This window comes from Vanellus vanellus (assembly GCF_965231255.1).
Source record: "Vanellus vanellus genome assembly, chromosome: 4".
NCBI lineage: Eukaryota > Metazoa > Chordata > Aves > Charadriiformes > Charadriidae > Vanellus > Vanellus vanellus.
Genome location: NC_138909.1, coordinates 38831679 through 38844661, shown reverse-complemented (window position 1 = coordinate 38844661; position 12983 = coordinate 38831679).

Below are 12983 nucleotides of genomic sequence, written 5' to 3'. Positions count from 1 at the left end.
TCACCTGGATCAAGAGATTATCCTCAATGCACTCCAGGAGCCTTCTGGACTGCTTACGGCTTGCTTACTCATCCACGCCTCTACATGTCAACCCACAAAGTTCCCTGCAAGGTATAAAATGAATTGAGGAAATATTTAACTGAGATTCAAGAAAAAGAACAGCCAATTAGACATGTAGGATAAACACATGCTACAGTGAAAAAAGAAAAAAAGAATAAAAACAACCCCCCAAAAAACTCATAAGAAGTGAGAAGGAAGAGGGGGGGAGTTACAGTATGAGGAAGCAGAGCTTATGAAAGGGCAAATATATAATATGAGAAGATGCTATGAAAAGTAGGAACCACTGAAATGAAGAATGCATTTGAGAGGTTATTTCTAGGACTGCCCGTGCCCACAGTTTGCCACTGCGCTGTTGTAAAGAAAATAAACTCTGTAAAACGAACCTGCCTTTTGTGAAGTAGGTATGATTTCCAATCCAGCGGCTTTTATGTAATACCTTAATTTACAATTCTAATTTTGTATTTCTGCAACAGCATACAGAAAAGAGAACAGAAAGAGCAGAAGGGAGACATGAAATTCAGAAATCCCAAGGTCATGACTATACAATTACAAGTGGCCAGTAAAATAACATCCTCCTAATGTTAGTAGGTATCCAGGACCTAAATTCCGTGGGGCTTTGAGTTCACCTTTTGGGGTGCTATTTAGATTTGTTCTTTTACACAGATACATATTTGATGCAATCAGCAAAGAAAGTATAGCATTTAGCTGTATCTAATACTGCAGGTTTTGAGAAGTGTAAACTGAAAATTGCTTGACAGAGCTAGGAAAGATGTTGGGTTTGGGAACAGCTGATAGCCTGTGGTGAAGGAGCTTATGTTAACAGAGATTTTTTTATTTAGGTGAGCTTTTCTTCCTTTCCTCCAACTAAATTGTGCATGAAAAAAATCAATATTTCTATGAGCAGCTTGAGCCAAAATGAGGAATTGATTTCAATATTAATCATACAGTTCTAAAGCGCTGGGAGTGATACAAGTGGAGAAAACATTTTCAAAGTAACCGTGCAGAATGCGTGGCTAAGCCATAGGAAGTTATGACCTCCAGCTTTATTCTTGTTTGTATTCTGATTTTATTTTGAAATGTAGCTGAAACTGCTAGGTTTGCAAGACTGAGTAATAGTTTTACAAAATCAACATTTCAAGTAAAAATATTTGGTATTTTCCCTAACCGTTTGGCTGACTAACGCTATAAAAAACTTTTCCCCGGGATGATATTTTCTTCTAAGCATCTTGAACGTTCTAATACCATTAAGAATATAATCTCAATGGATAATGAGATAATGCATTTAACCTGGTTTTCTGTTTTATCCCAGGATGATTTCCATGTTAATTCTAGAAAATATCCTTGTGGTAGGGATAATAAGACAAAATTCCTAGACAAGTGCAGAAACCATTAGCATTGTAGTGGCATGCTCTGTCTTGTGCTCTCTTTCTGGCTCAGTCTGGGATTATTTTTTGTTCAGGAATGTAGGTTCAACAAAAGAAACAGTTCATTCTCTTCCCCTTTATCCCTTGTGCGTGCCTCCAAGAGAATTGAATGAAAACTTCCTCATCCCACTCAAAAGCTTTAAATGTTGGGCTGTGACATGAAAGGAGGCAATATGATCATTACTGGTTGGTGCTGAGACACGCTTATGTTAAAGGAAACAGCAGGGGCCATCATTACGCTTTGTATGGAGGCTGACTCTATTTTGGTGTACAGGTGTGCTCTGAAATTAAGTCTTCAGAGGGCTCAGGCAGATGAATACCTAGTTTCTGGATCCTGTTGAAGTAAGGCGAAATGAAACTTGCAGGTGCTTTAACCTGGAGATAACAAATGGTGTCTCCAGTGGCCCGGAAGCAGCAATTTAGCAATGAATTTTACTTGTATAGATGCTGTGTGATTTCAGCAGTCTGGTGCTCTCTCTAACTTCAGCCCTTATTGCTTGTTTAAAAGATGTGGTACATTTATACAGCTTTTGATCTCACACAATTTAATGCACGCTTTTTGATTACCTATGTTTCTACCCACCGGCTTCTATCTGCAGGCTTCTGAGGAAATACAGATTAACAGTTATTATTCCTTTTTTGATTTTGTAATTGCTCAAAATGTTAAAACAAATAGATAGGAATTGATGGGTAGAATTCTAAGAAGCAACAATTATTGTATTTCTGATCTGTGCCTGCTTTTTCCAGGCATCATTTAAAAGACTTGGTAGTAGCATTGGCTTCCTACGGATCTCTATTTCTCTGTCAATATATAAAGCCTTTAAATTTTTTATTATAAAATACAAATCAATAACGGTGTGCTGAAATAGTTTTAACATAAATAATTGAATTCCAGTATTATAGAGTGTAAATCCAAAAAACCCTAAGCAGAAGGCATCCCGTGTAAGGAGCATCCCGCACACAGCACAGCCAGAGGTACGCTGGCGCCCTGCCAGAGCAAGGTGGGAAGTTTACAACTGTTTTAAAAAGTATTTGTAACCTGCCACCTAAAAATGTACTAGGTGTCCATACAAACATATACCTGGTTTTAAAACCAGAAAGCGGGATGTTAACAACGCTGCAACCGAAAACAGTTATACTTTGTTTGAAGTGTAGAACTAGTCAGGCTTTTGGGATGTTTTCCCAAGGCCACGGTACAACAATACTCACCCTGGCTGGGGCAAAGCTGGCTTAATTGAGTCTGCGCAGCTAAAAGAAGCACCTTCAGCTGTCACGGAGGCTATGGGTCTGCATTCTATCAACTCCATTAACGCATTTTGTCACAGCTGATGCTACATCCCTGCAATCACTGGAGAACTACAGTGCCCAGATTTTTGCTACTGCAACCTTTTGGACTTTGTAGCCACGTGAAACACATGGGGAGATGCTGGCGGGTAAAAACGGCAGCCCCTGAGGCAGGGACCCTCCTGATGTGGCCATTAGGAAATGCTGAGGAGAATGAAGTGCCTTATGGCCCTGGCCCCAGATTGGAGCAAGCAGTGCTCGCTGCCCTGAATCTCTCTTGAAATAATTTTTCCAACATCTAACTATGTGTTTCCTCACAAAGCACCACTGGACAAAAAAGCGCATATGTTTTTACGCTGTTCTCTAACTACTCACTAATTAGGGTATTGCCCTAAGGCATAATAGAGTAGAACTCCAATCCTGCTGTCCTGCAAATCCTGCAGTACTGGAGGCATTGAGACCAGCATCCCTGCGCCAGGGAGAAGGAGGTACTTCTTTATGTCAGGAAGCGGTTGGGAAGGTGCCGTCAGGCCTGGGACTGGCCCTGACACAGGGATGCCATCCGTCTCCTCCGCTGCAACCCAGCTGTCCCTCAGGGCAGCTATCTGTGACCTTCAGCAGCTCCTTACAGTGTGACCTCTCACAGCCAGCCGGTTCTCATCTCATGTCCAGCAGTTTCTCATGTCCTGGTTCATTAGCATGGCCCATTCAGGGGTCTGGACATTTGCTTTCAGCCCAAACACTTTACCCAGCAGGAACTCAACTTGCTGTGGAGCCCGATAGTGTCAGTGGTTCAAAGGGGATTAGGTAAAGTCAGGGGCAACAAGGCCACGAGTGGTCTCCAGAAGGTTTAGGCAGGGGTATACGCCCTGACACACCTCGTCCAGAAGGTCTTGATGCTGGGAGATCCGAGGACAGAACACTGCGCTCCTGTGCGCTGCCCAAATACCACCTCTCTTTTTTCTTTGTGCAGTACTACACCGTGCGTAGGTACCGGGTCAGCAGTTAATTGGTTGAGATAAGCAGCACAGTAAAGTTGCACTGACTTTACTTATTTTTCTTTTAGCTGCATCAGCAAACTGCAAATCAGTTTCTTATTAGTAACTGCTGTGCCAGAGTAGCATTTTTCTTTAAATATGGTTATCATGGCATGTTTAAGAAGTATGAGCACAGCTCCTGAATATCAACAGTTCCACAGGTGAGGCGGCTGAAGAACGTGGTTCACACTGTCCTCTAATTACAAAAAAAGAAAAAGTTCTTCACAGAAAGGGTTGTCAAGCAGTAGAACAGGCTGCCCAGGGAAGTGGTGGATTCACCATCCCCGGAGGCGTTTAAAAAACAAGTAGATGTGGTGCTTAGGGACATGGTTTAGTTGAGGTTATGGCAGTGTTAGGTTGATGGTTGGACTTGATCTTAAAGGTGCCTTCCAGCCTGGACAACTCTATGATTCTATACCCCAAGAACAGTCATAATTCAGTGAAACACACAAACAACACAGAGGAGAGAATAACACTTTTTCACTTGCCAAAAGATAGATTTCTAAGGGAAATGTTTAAAGTAATCTTCCTTGTGTGATGATTAATTCATTCCTACCTGACCTTTACTATAAAATTGTTCCATTATTTCACTTCTTTTCAGAACTGAAGAGGTTGGAAAACAAGTAAGAAATGATTAAACTGTGAAGTTAATTTTCCGAATAATATGAAAAATATTTTTATGTTCTGAGAAAAAGTTCATTATTTTTCCCCTATATTTTAGCCTGCATTTAGTTTATTCCTTTAGTCTCCTTTTCCAGTGGTCATAAGGACTGATTAAAAAAATTCTTGCGTGGACTGGGCAACATGAAGAAATCTGAAAGTAGTAAGAGTTGGGATGACTCTTTAATTAATCTCTTCTCCTCATCTTGAGCAGCTGACCGGTTATTAATGATTTTATTTCCCAGTACAGATAGAGCAATCCTTTCTGAGATACCTGCAAGTGTTGCTCTGATAATCTAATCTATTATCTGATTCTAGGAATGCAGTCAGCACTTGGAAATGGCCCTTAATAAACTACAAATTGTTATAGCATTGTCTTTGCAGTTAATAATAATACCTCCATCCTAGAGCTGAGGATGCGACTGGACTTAAGTTCACTCATCTTGCAGTCTTACGAAGCTTATTACTTTGAAAGGAAACAGCCTAAAACACAGTGTTATTGTGGTAGAAATGCACTGGTATTGGACACCAGTCAGTCCCATAGTACCGTTTGGCTCACACCTGTAATTCCTTTTTGTCTTTAATTTTGGAAATAGTTCCCTATGCCCTATAGATGTATGTACCTTTACAAATACTTCCCCCTTAGTGAAGCATTTTAAAGGCATATAAACTTGGGTTGGGAAATTAGAGTATTTTAATCAATATTAACCTTGGAAAATGGAAACTAAGTATTAAGGCATCAAAATCCTTACAAATGACCGAGGGACTAGGTTGTTAAACATTGAATACATTTTTGAAAAAGTTCTTCTTGGTAACAGCTGCAAATTCTAGGAAATTGTGCTAAGGTTTTGTGTGTGAGGATGAGGCAGTGAGCAGCAAAGAGAAATTCAGTAGATCGGATTAGCAGTTATTCCAAAGTTTTAAAAAGCTGCTCATGTGAATGAAAAGTTCCACATATTACACGAAGTATCTGCTCTTCCTCTTTCTGTGGAATTTTTCCTTGTCAAGGTCAAATTTGTTCTAGGACACCTCATCGTTAGGCAAGGTATAAGCCTGAGTAATTTTTACTAAAAGAACTCAAGATACAAGAATTTTCTCAAAGGTTTTCTTCATGGGTGGATCATGAAAAATTACTGGGTGGGACTAATTAGGCTATTCTTCAAAATTTTTTAAAATAAATTTTTGTTTTGCTTTAACTGAATTTTGTGGGGTTTTTGGAATAAGTTTCCCATTTAGTTCAGTTTACATGGTTTTAGCCATGTGTGTTACTGCGTGCACTTTTTGAATGTTGCAACTCTGCTGCAATGACACAGTTTTTCCTCTGGGGCAAAGTTTCCTCTCCTGTTTATTTCTTGACAAGGTGAAAGAAAAAATATCAGAAAATAGTTTGACAAAGAAGTTGCCACCTTTAGGCAGTCATTGTTTTCTGCATGCTTTTTACATGTACTTGATTGTTATTGCTTCTTTATAGGATCCGCATATGATTTAACAAAAGAAAAAACGGCCTGAAACTTTTGACATGTTTGGAGAAAACACAGCTGCAGGGAAGCTTTGGCTTGAAAAGCTGGTGCAGTACGAAATAAAAATAGCAGGCTTCAAAAAGCAGACTTCATAAATCAGAGGTTTCGGAGATGAACTCTTCTGGGATCCTGATTTAAAAAAAAAAAAGCTGAAGAAATCTGGCAGCTCCTTAGAGATGCAGTATTTAGAATAAAAGCGTAAACGACACTGCTGGTTTGGGCTGGGACAGAGTTAATTTTCTTCACAGTAGCTCGTATGAGGTTATGGTTTGGATTTGTGCTGAAAAGAGTGTTGATAATATAGGGATGTTTTCATTATTGCTGAGCAGTGCTTACACAGAGCCACCTTTTCTGCTCCTCACAGCACCCCACCAGCGAGCAAGCTGGGGGTGCACAAGAAGTTGTGAGGGGACACAGCTGGGACCCAACTGACCAAAGGGCTCTTCCATACCATATGACGTCATGCTCAGCATATAAAGCTGGAGGAAAAAGAAGGAAGTGGGGGACGTTCAGAGTTACGCTGTTTGTCTTCCCAAATAGCCCTTCAGCGTGATGGAGCCCTGCTCTCCTGGGCTGAACACCTGCCTGCCCGTGGGAAGCAGCGAATGAATTCCTTGTTTTGCTTTGCCTGCATGCGCGGCTTTTGCTTTACCTATTAAATTGTCTTTATCTCAACTCATCGAGTTTTCTCATTTTTACTCTTCTGACTCTCTCCCTCGTCCCACCTGGGGGAGGATGGGGGTGGGGGGGTGTGCGAGCGGCTGCATGGGGCTTATTTGCTGGCTGGGGTTAAACCACGACAGGACTTTTCTGGAAATGGAAAGGAAATCAGAGTCCTGAAGATGAGTAGAAAGCTATAGATCAAGCACGTGGGCCCAAATCAGATAACCAAAAGGACAAAACGAGGTGCAACTAGCAAGGGATATTAAGAAGACCAAGAAATTGTTGGACACATAATTTAAAAAGAAAAGCCATGGTTGGGACTGTGCTTACTGATCAATGTATTGTGAAGGCTATTCAGTGTAATTGCATTTTAATGTGCTTAATGCTCTTTATCTGGATGTTTTCACTCAAAAGTTCAAGGTGTTCAGGTAGCCAACATAAAAGCAACAGAAAGGGGCAAGAAGCTAAAGAACGTTTTGGGGCATATGTAAATAAGTCAAATACCTTCCTCCTGTCCTGGCCAATAATCTTCACCCTAAAGTGCCTTGAACATTTGGATAAGTCAATTAGAGAGGTTAGCGAACAGGCAAGGGCATGAGTACTTGACCCACTTTCCTGATGGCTTGTATAAATTAAAATTTGTGGTAGAGTTAAAAACTAGGAAAATATGCTAAGAACATACTAAAAAATAATAGAAGAGCTTTAGTGAGTCACTCTCTTTAGTTTATCAAAACAGAGATCAAAAGATAACTTGATTATGGTATATAAACACTTCCCTGCAGAGTTCCATTTTCTGGGTACTAATAGGCTATTTAATATAACAGAGAGGGATGTAATATGAAGTGGCAGTTAAGAGCTGTAAGCCAGACAAGCGCAAACCAGAAACAACGCCTGGCTTTCTAATAATGAGGATAATTAATCAGTGGAATAAATGATCACAGAAAGCCCTATCTAAACCATGCTTTAGTCAACACACACACAATTGGGGCTCATTTGGGTGAAATTTCTGTAGAATTCTGTGCGCTATAGTCCCTCTTCCCTACAGCTATTGCTTGTGGACTTAAAACCTGTGAAATTCTTCTCATTTATCCACGTGGCCAACAACGGCATAAATATGCTTTTTCATTTGGGACCATGATGCCATGCAGGAGCCCTAGATTACATCTCAGAATAGAGAATATACATTTGTTCCTTATTACCTGATCAGAGTTTGACCACTTTCCAGCTAAGACATGGGTATATTATGTGAATTATAATGGGCTTATAAAAGACTGAAATGTCACTTGTCAAGTGGAAATATACAGTTGTGGCATGGCAGATTCCATAATACAGAATCACATTCATTCACAGATGTGTAGATGCCACTGAGAAATTGGAAAAAGCGTGCTCCTTTATTGCAAAGGATGAAAACAATAATGCTACCCCAAAGGACTCCATGGCTTTTTAGTGTGGACTTTTAAAGTCCTTTGCAGCAAAAGACCAACCCAATATATGAAATGACAAGTTTCATAATACAACAAGCTAAAGTTTAGTGTAGTCCACACAACAGCTTAGTGGGTATTGTTACTCAATACTTCAAAAGAGCTGTCAATTAAAAGTGTGAACAGGAGATGAAGAGAAGATAGGGGCATCTTCAGGTGTGAATGTGTAATTTATTTGGAGCCAGCAGGCAAGGCCGGTGTAAAAATAGAACAAACAACAGTAATCACGTCAATAGCGCTATTGAAAGTTTGCTTTGAAGCAGAATTTACTATTATAAGAGCTCTGACAATCGCTATTAACCAGACCACCGAGGCAGCAAGTCTCCTTTCCATTGTATATACCTCAAAGACTTAAGTATAAAGGTTGTGCTGTGACACCGTGATGAAGGGGTTACTGAGCTCTTGTAAAGGCAGAGCTTGTGACTTCAAGGGAGTGGTTCCTTCCCTTGGAAACAGTCAACAGGCCCTGTTTTTTTCAGCAAAGCTCCTGAGTATTGCAGCTTTTCCAAAGATGAAGTAGTGGCAATGTTCAGACCAGACAGGTTTTGTCTTTCCTCTTCTGCAGATGTTGAGACTGAGACTGAAGGAAGTCCAAGCAATCAAGTGGTACTTGTTTCATCGGTTTTACATTTTGTTTTATTTTGTTTTTTGTCTCCCCACTTTGGCAGGTGCTATTTGCAGAGTATTTAGTTGCTTAGTAAATTGACAGGGCAATTTTTACTTTAACATCACACTAATAATGGTCAGCAGGTTTGAAAAAAACTTTATACAGATAGAGGAACTAATTTATTTGTCTTCAGTGCTGCACATAACCCTTTATAACTGATTAATTGAGCGTAAGGGGTATTGCAGACTCCCATTCTTTCATTCTTTTGGTGCATTACTGTTATTTCTGTTCAAAATAATTAGTATTTTCTTGGGACACAGATAAATAAAGCACTACATAAAGAACAAAAAAGGAACACTCTCTGTCAACCTCCACACTTTCATTTTTTTCAGGTTCCACTTTTGTGTATAATTTAAAGAACCAGTGAATTTCAGAGGTTATAATGTACTTTATGCACATCAGTGTTTTGGGAAATGGAAAAGTTGAAGAGAGTTCTCTGTTAGTAGTAACCTCCCTTTCATTTATTTGAAAGGAAGCAGAAAGTTACAGTTTTGACAAAACAATATTAAACTAATAAGCAGTTTCAAACTATCAATGCAAGCCAATTAAATGTGACTCCACGTTTCTAGACTAACAAGCAGAGTTACATTTAAATTGGAATTTTATTCAGCGAAGACATAAGCCCCTCTTCAACGTGGTCTATAAAATTACCAGGTACAATATGCTCCATGCAGATTAGCAGTTCCCCTTCTGTAGGAGCACAAAAAATGCAATCAGCAGGCACTTTAAATCTCTGAAGCGTATTAGTACAATGTGGTCCCCCGTATTTGAAAATTGGCAAAATGGCACGTGCCATAGTAGCAGATCACTCGAAATCTCCCCATGTGGCACGGATGGTGATCATGTGCTGCATTTCTCATTTGCTTTGCCCCCCCTGAGACATTAAACTTGTTTTAATGTATTGGACACCGGTTCCCTAGGCTCACTTACAATGAGAACACAGACACCGTGGCAGATACAGCACCCCACAGGCATATGGAAAACATTCGCCAGTACTCATGTGCTAAGTTTCCTCAGACTTTTACTGCCATGTGCTGCTCAGTGGTTTTCATGAGTGCAGTGAACTTTCCATGGCATCTGCATGAAGCTCCGCTTGCAATCACTACATTTGTTGGTCCCATTAGAGGGGGCATCTAGTCAGTTAATGCATGACATCTCGAAAAAATCCAGGTCTCCCCCCTTACAGTAGGAGTCCAAAAACAATTGCACCGCAGGCAGTGCAACACGCCTGGCCATAGTTCTGAAACTGCTAAACCTCATGCGGTTTCCTAACTGAATATGTGTTGTGGACCGCAAATGCTAAGTATTCCTGATTTGCAAAAGGATAGGGCAGCCGTTAGGCTTGTCCTGCTAAAGAAATGCCAGTTTATACATGGAGTTGATCACTACATTGAGAATCCTTTCATATGGTTCCTTAGTCTCTACCCTGTTGGTAAATTCTCCAAGCCACAGTCAAAAAAAAAAAAGCTGGGCTGCTCTTGTGGGACACTCCTAAAAAGCTCTAAGGCTCTTACCAGGCACACCAATAACGTAAAAATCTCTTCACACACAATGACCACAAAGCTCATATGTGGCTCTACTATAGTTTCTTTGACTAAAGCCATCAGGAAAACTCAGTTGCCCTGTAACAATTCAGAGAGCGATACCTAGAAGGCCTCCCAACACTACTGCAGAGACTACGAGACCTAGAAGGCCTCCTAACACTACTGCAGAGACTAGAGGTGAAATTAAGTCATATAATCCTGACCGGGCTCTAAATCTGGATTTTTCCGAAGTAAAGGTATTGGATCAATTTAGATGTTTCATCCAGAGAATTTGATTTGGCAGCATACACATCTGAGTAAAAAACCACAGGTAACAGACTTCCTACCTCTGATAGCTTCTTCTCGCTCAATGCCCCCCTGCCCCGCCCCGTCCCCCCCCCAAAATGAATGAAACAGAGAAAGGTAATTCACATATTCCAGCTTCAGGCACTGAGCCTAAATGTCTGTAATAAGAACCTCATGTTCCTGTGTATCCAGTGGAATTTACAAGGATTATTCAAATTTGCTTGGTTTCTTTTGGGAAGCTCAACTGACTATAGGAGGCTGTGATAGGGTACTTAGCTTCTATATATGCCCTGCCAGAAGCTCTAGACAGCCATTATAAAGTGCTGGAGACTGCTGAAGAGTGTAAAGTAAAATTTAACTATGTTTACATTTTTACTCATACTCACCAAATACCGTTGGTAACATCGCACTTTAAGTCTGCCAGACTGCTTTCCATTTGGCTCAAGTTAATCTGTTTGACGAAAACAACCATCTCGGCATTCCTATGATGTTTCTTCTTTTTTTTTTTTTCCTTCTTTCCGTCTACGGCCTCCTTTCTTGCATGCCAGATGTATTTTCCTGAAGAAAGAATTCCTGTTTAGCAAGGATGATACATTACAGTCTCCTTGTGTTGGAAACTATACAAGCTCTTGCCCAGAACTAGCTTTAAATCGAGCATATTGCTTGAAAAAAATCAACTGAGTTAGCTTTAAAGTTCTTCTCTAAGTATACATTCAGTAGTATAACTTATTCAAGTTTGGGTTTTAAAATGTTTGGGTGTACACAATTATTTTAACAGCGAGTAATAAAACAATGAAAGAATAACAATGCTTTGGTTTATACTTTCTTTTCAAGAATAATTGGCTGCTGAGGGCATATAACTTCACCTGCTTCCAACTGAATCTTTTCCTAATTGCACCTGTGTGCTTTCATCCCCTCAGTGAGAAAGTCTGTGGTCAAGTACGTTTTTAAAAAAAAAGCATAATAAATAATATTCAAGTTTACATAGTTCACTTAAGTCTACGCTTTGATAAAAGCGGCACATAATTTTTATTTAACTTTGTTCCTCAAAATTGTTTGTATTCCAAATATTACTTTGATTCTTATTTGGACTCAGAGAGAAAATAGCAGGGAAAAGTAAGAGAAACACATGCTTGGTTCCCCTGAAATCTGCAGCTTTCCGTGATATATGGCGTTGTGTGCAATCATATTTTCATGTTGTGTAGGCACTTTTCTCATTTCATTTCTAGCTGTAAGTCACGTTAGCTACGTTACGAGTCAAAAATGATGGTTAAAATAGCAGAGATGTAGTGTAACTCATGGAGGAAAAATGCTATCCTCAGAATACGTGTGAATATAAACATTTAGTTCACCATCAAGATAGGACTTGCCAGTGAATGTGTTTTGCTGTTGTAGTTACACTGGCGCTAGGGGATGTCAAGACGGATTTTTAAAGAGCGATAGCATTGCGTCCTTATTTATTTCTTACACAGGCTTATGTGCAAAAAGACTTGTTGGAGTGTTCATGGCTGATTACACACACAGACTCTAACGCTGAAGATCTCTTTTTGGGGGGGGAAGAATAACTCCACAAAGGAAAAAGAAAAGATAAAGGGAAAACTCTGCCCAGTGGCTACCTGGGAAGAGAAGCAGCAGAGTCTCCCAGGCAGGTGTCCTCCTTTGGGTGTCCTCTGCAGTGCAAAACATGTCCGTGCACGACACTTTTCTCACAATGACTGTAGAGTCTCCGCCAGGACGTGTTCGAACGCTACTCTGATCAGGTGCAGGTCTTTTACGCTCGTCTGCTGTTCAGTTCCTGGTTGGGTCCCCCTTTGTAAATTAAGAGTAGGAAAAAGCAGGGGAAGGGAGGAGCGACTCATACTGGTGGCAGTTGCTTCCCATGAGAGCCCACCATAGCCATAGTGTTAGGGCTTAGCTTGAAACAATATTGAAATCTGCAGGTGAATAATGCCATAAACTGCTGTGACTTAGCTGAGGAAATTTTTAGCTTAAATAGCTGCAGTGAGTTCTCTTTTTTTTTTTTTTAGAACCCACAATTTAAATACAAGGGATAGATGAATGAAGAAGATTACATCTTGTGCAATACTTTTCCTGCAAGGAAAATTTAACAGCTATGACTTTGATCCTGCAATCAGATTTGGCAGCATGAAATTCTAGCTAGCACATAGATGGGCAATAATACAAAACTGCAGAACTGGAAGATAGATTTGGTTTGGATTCTTCTTTAAAAAGCTCAGCACTCTCCTGGGCAGACATTTTCCTCAGCCAATTCATTCTAAGACTGAAGAAAAGCTGTCAAGAAAAATCACTATGTTGTCTCTCTTCAGGCATGCTGGACAGGCAGCACTGATAGAGAAG